This window comes from Arvicanthis niloticus, chromosome 5 (assembly GCF_011762505.2).
Source record: "Arvicanthis niloticus isolate mArvNil1 chromosome 5, mArvNil1.pat.X, whole genome shotgun sequence".
NCBI classification, from domain to species: domain Eukaryota; kingdom Metazoa; phylum Chordata; class Mammalia; order Rodentia; family Muridae; genus Arvicanthis; species Arvicanthis niloticus.
In genome coordinates this window covers 34,252,990-34,260,775 of record NC_047662.1, presented here as the reverse complement: position 1 = coordinate 34,260,775, position 7,786 = coordinate 34,252,990, and the positions used below count along the sequence as shown (strand labels likewise).

Below are 7,786 nucleotides of genomic sequence, written 5' to 3'. Positions count from 1 at the left end.
CGAGAATGCCACAGGGTGGCAGCATGGTGCCCTGGAAAGTTCTCTGGTTTCAAAAAGGCCAAGGTGACCTTGAGTTTAACTTACTATGTTTAAAGCAAAACTAAGCAGCTTCCTCATGAGGTTACAGCAATTATAAGATGAGAGCAGACAAGAAAGCTCTCTGAGCTGCACATCACCTGCAGTGGTCTACAAGTCGACGCTAGTCCCATGACAAACGTTTGTCAATCCAGAATAAAAATGTCCCCAAATGGACAGGTTTTTAAAAAACAAACTCTTATTTCTTCTTTGACTTGTGTCATAAATACAGAATTCCATTTTTAAAAACAGCAGTGGGACCAGTGAGCTGGCTCAGTGGATCAAGGCTCTTGTGAGACAAACCTGAGAAGTTGGGTTTAGATCTCCCAGACTCACATGGCAGGAGAGCGGACACCGGGCCAGTTATCCTCTGACCGCCACATGCACTCGTGCACATGCATGTGCACACATGTGCACATACACACAATAAAGAAATAACGTGAGCAATAAAGTAATCACTTTTTTAAAAGAAAGAGCAATGGCTTTAAAATCAGGATAATGCAAAAACACCCCCTTGGCAAAGCAGCCATCAGTCCTGAAGTGGGACATGCACTTTGACACCCTACAGAGCTTGGCATTTGCCCAGTGCCTGCCACAACTCTTGGCTGAGGTCTGCATTAATCCTGCCCAGCGGCGGCTTAAAGGCTGAAAAGGATTGTTCTGGGCTCGGCCATCCTCTTCTAGTCAAGGCAAATTGCTACTCTTCCAGGGTGTACCAACACTGACCAGCAGAGGGCGGCAACTCCCCACTCATGGTCCAAGTGCACAGCTCTGTGGTTTCAGTTTCAGAAACCAGGGTTCCAATCCCTACTAACCAATTTTATAGTCTTGGATTAGGAAACTTTATCTCTCCAAACTGTGGTTTTCCTGTCTGGAATGTGCAACAGAAAAATGGAACTGATCCACGAAAGGTCAATGATACGATACAGATAAACAGCAAAGTGTTTCCCAAATATTTGTTCTTAAACATCAAAACAATGGATCTGATTTGATTCCATTCTCACCAGTCCTCAGCAGGCATGATGAAAAATATGGTTCCCATTTTTCAGATGAAGAGACTGAGGCTCAAAGGAGTTCCACAAGATCTGAAGACTCATGAAGCAAGTAGCAGTTTCACACTGAATCTCTACAGATTCCATGGTTTAGGGTGATGGAAGTTCATCCATGATCCTTCTGAGACCGTATGGTCCCAAGCCCACACAACCGAGTCAGTGGCCAACTTAGGACCTAAAGAGCCAACACACTGGGTTCCCAGCCCAGCGGCCCTGCTGTCCCCATCTTCAAAGAACAAAACAAACAAACAAACAAAAACAAAAGAGGTGACTCAGTAGTTAAGAGTGTTCACTGCTCAGTCGTGAGACCAGACTTCTGGATCTAGCACTTGTGTTGAGTGGCCACCTGGGACCTGAGGCCTGCTTCTGCCTAGTGTTTTCTAGAATTCTCCAGGGACCATGTTTTACTGCCATGGCCACAGCAAACAATTCACATGTGTATTACATTGCTTTCCCTTTTCCACGTAAAAGATCATAACATTTCTATTATTGTAAGTATGTATGTATGTTAGCAAAATCTGCCCATTTCACTGATTGTGACTTTGTACAAGCCCTTTAGCTGCATTGAGCCACGGTTCCGCTGTCTGTGCTGTCTATCGGCAGGCAGCATGAGCCTTCCCCACTTCAGCTGGAGGCTCAAAGTCTTGCAGCCTCCAATCATCCCCTAGGCCTCAGTCAAGCTTCTGGGCAGAGGTAAGCCCTGCCTGTTTCACTTCTCTCTCGCTGCCCTAAAGAATTCCTCAGTGGCTGAAGCTTGATTTTTGCCTTCCTCTACAAACGGGATTCCACAGAAGTCTCCACCTTGTCTCTTTAGCTCTTGAAGATCTTCAGACTGGGGCTGTCTGAGTATTCCCTCCTTTCTTTCTCCACAGGGTCTCTCTGTGTAGCCTTGACTGGCTCTATGTAGACCAAACTGGCTTCAAACTCACAGAGATCTATTTGTCTCTGCCTGCCAAGTGCTGGGAGTAAAGGCTTGCTCCACCACATCCAGCGGTTTTTCTTGAAAGCAACTGACCAACTGTTCTGGGTTACAGTCACCAAGGGTTTCCTCAGCCCCTCTGACCACGGAGCCATCTCTCCAAACCCTTGTTTTGTTTTGTTTTGTTTTTGAGACAAGGCTACTCTAATCTTGTGGAAGAGTACCTGGGGCCCTTTTCTGTCTCTTCAGTCCCTTTGGACAATGTCAACCAAACCTAACACCACCTAGCACCAGAGAGGGTCACTCTCCCGTGTCAGCTCCATATGCCTGGAGCCCTGGGCCTGGTAGTAAATGTGGATAAAGTCCACACTCTGTCAGGCACACCAGGCTTCCTAAGTGGTAGTCACCCAGAGCCAAACCCAGGGCCACTCCATGGGGGTTTTCTCCCCACTTTCAGGCAGCTCCCAAGCCCCCTGAGGATTTCCCTAGCCCTTTATTCAGTTCATTCAGAGATATAATTATGGACCTGCAGACACTCCACCCAGGGACCAGCACCCTGCTGGCCCCTGGCTTTACTTCTTCCCTCTGGACTAGCCACAAATATAGGAGGTGGAATTGGTTTGTTTTTGTTTGTTTGTTTGTGGGGGTGTGTTTTGGTTTTGTTTTAAAGATTTATTTTTAGTTTATGTGTATGTGTATTCTTCATGCATGTATGTAAGTGTATACAGAGCCTGAAGAGGCTAAAAGGAAATGTCTGATAGAGCCCGGAACTGGAGATAAGCAGCTTGTGGGCCACACGTCAGTGCTGGGAACCAAATCTGGGCCTTCTGCAAGAACAGCAAATACTCTTAACCACTGAGCCATCTCTCCAAACCCTTGTTTTGTTTCTGAGACAAGGCCTCGAGTTCTCATGTTGCTCTGCGGGCCTCAAACTTAGTCTATAGCTGAGGATGACCTTGAATGCCAGATCCTCCTGCCTCCTGCTGGGACTGCAGGTATATGTTCCAGTGTCAGGTATCTCATCCTGTCGATGACTGAGCACTTCCTACACCAGACACGGAGGTTGTACCTGGACTTCACTTACTTATTTACTTATTCTTCCCAAGCCTGAGAAAGACAGAGTGCCATTAGCGGAGACGAGGGCAGCATCGTATGAAAGTGAGCAGATCAGGGCTGCGCTGGTAACCATAGAGTTCTCACCCACTCGTGCATCGTAGTTGGCTCTTTGGACAAAACAACCCATAAGCTAACAACCCTTCCACCCTCCAGGTCTCTGAGGACGATTCTGTGTAGTTCACACCCTTTACAGCTATCCCACTGTCTCACCCACCCTGGCTCTGTCTCTTGGCCGTACCCCTGCCCTGCCCACCTACGCCCACCCGATCTGAAGTACTTGTCAGTTCAACCCTACCTCCATATGTCAAAAGGTTCATATCCTTCAAGCCAAACAAAACGGCTTTTCTTTTTTTTTCTTTTTCTTTTTCTTTTTCTTTTTCTTTTTCTTTTTCCGAGACAGGGTTTCTCTGTGTAGCCCTGGCTGTCCTGGAACTCATTCTGTAGACCAGGCTGGCCTCGAACTCAGAAATCCACCTGCCTCTGCCTCCCAAGTGCTGGGATTAAAGGCATGAGCCACCACTGCCCAGCACAAAACGGCTTTTCTTGCCTGTGTTCAAAGAGCCATGATGAGGGACTGACTAACTTGGGGAGACTGTGGATCTGAGAACATGGGGGGAGTAAGACCAGATTGTCATAAAGAACCTTCTTGATCTGTGAGTCTAGAATCCTTGCTTTCAGGAGGCCCTTGAAACAAAGGTAGAGTTGTCCTTTAACCTTCACAGAATGAAGAGAATGTCAGGCCTGGGAAGGACTTCAGAGGGGAGAAAAAAAAAAAAAAAACCCACTCCCTTCTCTTTCCCCCCCAGGGATGCCTACGCCCAGGGAGGGACAGAGGCCTGGCAAACCTTCTGGCTAGTGGTGGGAGGAAAGTCTGTGCTCCCTTGCCTGCTGGAAGACCCATCTCAGCAGGTCCCCAGTCTGCAGAGAAAAGAGTGGGAGGGACCTGGAAGAGCGACTGCCATGGTGCCTGGCTCTGAGCCGGCCCAGCCCGGCCTGGCCTGCTGGGCTCCAGGAGGCCTCAGTAGTTTTCCATAGCCAGTAGGCCAGCAGCCTGGGCCATGTGCTCCCCTCTCCCCTTGCCCTCCACATTCCTCTGCATATTCAGGCAGCACAGTGGCATCCAGGGCCCTGCTAGGGCAGGAGAAAAAGCAGGGATAGGGGCAGAAGCCCAGATATGTGCAAGATTTCCAGATAAGAGTTTGGCCAGAAACACAGGGGTCAGGAGAGATCACAAAGATGTCAGTAAGGTGAAGGGCCCCAGACCCGCAGAACTACAGCCATCCACTGCTCCAAAGATGTAGCAGGTCCATTCTCAGAGGCATGCACAGATAAGACCACCACAGATATGCACATTCCTGCCCCCAGGCAACCCCTATACCTCCGCCACCCCCAACTGTCTCATCTATAACAAACATGAGGCACGGACTGTGTATGGGTCTTTAGTTCCAGAAAAGTCGCTGGAATTCCTTATTCTGTTCCTGGGAGCTGAAGTGGATCTTGGCACACCTCCACCACTTTGGCCCTTTCTTTGGGTCCTGACATTTCAGTTTTGTTCCCATCTGGGTGGGCAGAGTAAAGAGACATCTGGGAAGCCATTTTCTTGACTCCCTCCAATCCTCTCTCTCCTCCTACCGTCTCTGCTCTCACCTGGTTTCCTCCCTTCATCCCTATGGCTGTTAACCAAGAGACTGGCTGAATACACTTATGGGATCCATCATACAGAAAGGCCAGAAACAAGACCTTAAGCACACCAACCCTGTGCTCTAGGCTAAGCCAGAGCTTTCCTCTAGCTTGTGGGTGAGCACCTAGGGACAAAGGCAGCTTGCTAGCTGGCTGCCTACACTTAGCTCCCTGCTTGGGGAGGGCAGAAGAGAGATGCAGATTCATCTAGCTTTCCACCTTGGTTGAATTCTTTGAGCCTCCCATTTCTGGTTTATAAATTGGGAGTAGAATGCTACCTAACTCGATGCCTAATTTAGTGCAATGGCTTCAACCAAGCAGGGAGCTGGCTAGGTCAAATCAGCTTTTCCTAGCCTCAGCTTCCCCTGTCTGAGGAAATGTTAACGCTTAGCCAGGAACTTGGGAGCCCTGTCCAGAGCAGAGCTCTCTGCCCATGGACCCCTCACCTTCATACCCACATGCCCCCAGCCACACCACTTGTTCCCACGCTGCCCTGTCAGCCGGAAGGGATTTGAAGCCCCAGGAGATCAACTGGGTCTGCACAGAGACCGCCTTGTCCCAGGGGGCCCCTTCAGTCACGTTGCTGGTGCCCACCCCACCTCCACCAGGCCTGCCAGCTTCAAGGGCTTGCACCGGATTTCATGGCTGGGTGCCCAGCACCCTGCGGGCTGTGTAGGGATAACCGGGTTTCTGAGGAAGGTTCCCACCTAGCTGTCCCTGACCACTTCCAACTGGGTGCCTGAGCTAAATTCCCAGCACCACCCTAGAAGGGCATAGATAGGGCCTTCTAATTCTCTTATCCATCCTGGGCATCCAGAGAGATGAGAGATTGCTCCATAAAAGCCTTGGAACTTGAGGAGAGCTCTCAGGATGAGCTCATCCAGGAAAGATGGGGAGAGGAAAAGTGGGGGAGTCAGCTTTCAGTACGGCCAGCTCAGAGCTTTCTGGGTGAGATTGGTGGCCTTCAGGTCAGGCTATTCTGGGTCTGGGTTAGAAGCTAGTGCAGATGTGCCAGGTCCAGATGTTGGGATCTTATCTCAGTATTCAGAGTTTGAGAGCTGAGAATCTTTATCTAGATGTGAGGTTCCTGGCAGTTTCAGAATCCAGAAAGATGTATGTCATGGAAGCCTATCTAATGCATCTGATCCAAGGATCGACATCTTTTCTCAGGAGTGTCCTGTCTCTCCATCAGAGAGTTGGGGCTCTCTGTAGCGTGGATGTTGGAGCCCAGTCAGTGTACATGATCTGGGGCTGTGAGCTCTCTGCGTGCTCCATGGTCCAAATTTGGATGATCATCGCTGGTGGATCAGATCCAGGTGTGAGCGCACACTCTGGGATAGCGTGGGAACCCTGGACAGGAACATAGATAGTGTCTAGTCCTGGAAGACAGACATCACTGAGAGTCAGTCTCCTGCCCCAGCTCAAGACCCCTCTAGACCAACAAAAGCAGGGATCAGGCCAGCTCAGTTTGATATCATTCACCTCAAACCTTGAAGACAGACCCCACACTGAAGCTGGGATCAGTCATGGCCTCACACTAAGCAGAGATGCTTGCTTCCCAGCCCCTTGCTTTGCTTTCCTTCCCAACAAAATGGAAGAGCCAGCTCTGGTGTTCTCCATGCCACCTCACCCTGGGGTGTATGCAAACATTCACAGGAGCCAGCATGCTCACAGATACACACTCCCCACTCCAGCCTGCCCGAACTTCCTACAATAATCTTCCCCCTAGAAGGCCCTTGTCTCTCCTTTCCCTCCCCCATCCCTACCAACCCCTCAGGCTCCTTCTGTTCCGGGAACTCTTTGCCCACACATGCACACGCCCCACACAGGTGCCTTTTCAGACCAGGATTTCAGCTCTTCTTGCTCCGATGTCTCAAGCAGCCCCAGGTCCAGCCCGACTTTCCTGGTTCTCTCCATGGACTGGGAGCTCACAGGGATCATGGCCCTATTTACTCCTGGTTCCCCTTCTGAGGACTTATTCTGGATCGCCATGCTTGGCTGGGCCACCACCCCATGCTGGCAGGTGACCCTTTCAGAAGAAGAATCTCTTTAGTCTCTAATGCCCCGGATGGTGGGGTAGACACTAATCGGATTTGGGGGCCTGTCTCCTGACCACACCAATCCTCCTTTCCAGGCCACTGGACCCATGTGATGGTTAGTCTGAAGCAACAGGCAGCCCTCAGGGCCACGTGGGCCCTGGGGTTAGTAGCTGGGAGGGTGTCTGTCTACCTCCTGGTGAGGAGCAGACAGAAATCAGTGCTCACAGGACAGAAGCCATACAGAGCAGTCACCCGGCTCACCAGGCCACACTGGGAAGTTAAGCATCCATGCCCGTGAGGAAGCACACATGTGCACATACATGCAAAACTCTCACAGAGAGGCTTCTGGGCCAGATTCTGGACCAGGCATTTTGCAAATAAGATTTCTAGCTTTCAAAGCAGCCTTGTAGGAATCATTAGCCTCATATGACTGGAAAGGAAACTGAGGCTCAGAAGAGAACATGAGGCCATACAGATGCTAAGTACGGAATCGGAATTCAGAGTTGTGTCCTTTGCACAGAAACACCCACTTCTTGCATGGGGAAGCACACACCTTTCACATACTTGCACTAAGCTCCGAAACTCAGTTAACTACAAAAGCCTGAGAAGATTCTAAAGGGGTGACCTCGTCCCAAGCATGCCGTTTCACAAGAAAAAAGAAAGGATGTGTTTCGGTTTTCAGCTTACAAAATGGCAGAATCCAAACTAGAATTTAGACCAACACTGTCACATAGCCACACGTGTCCATAGCACACACCACACAGCCTGTGGGCACACACGCACCACACCCACACTTAATGGTATGTCCCATATATTTACCTGCATGGGTATGTCTGCACATGCAGCATTACATACGTGTACTCAGCATATACACACACTAACACAGATGTACATGCATATGATTG

At 49.8% G+C, this 7,786-nt stretch overlaps 1 long non-coding RNA gene across 2 annotated transcripts; it reads right to left on the bottom strand.

Annotated features, from left to right (window-relative positions):
• Positions 1–256: 256 nt before the first annotated feature.
• LOC143442368 (uncharacterized) lies at positions 257–6,901 on the bottom strand. Of its 2 annotated transcripts, none has more exons than XR_013110488.1 (2): positions 6,613–6,901; positions 257–6,221 (listed from the first exon to the last, which is right to left on the bottom strand). It is a non-coding gene; the product is annotated as an uncharacterized LOC143442368 (long non-coding RNA). The 2 variants fall into 2 exon arrangements; XR_013110489.1 differs by having other exon boundaries at positions 6,686–6,901.
• Between the last annotated feature and the right edge of the window lie 885 nt (positions 6,902–7,786).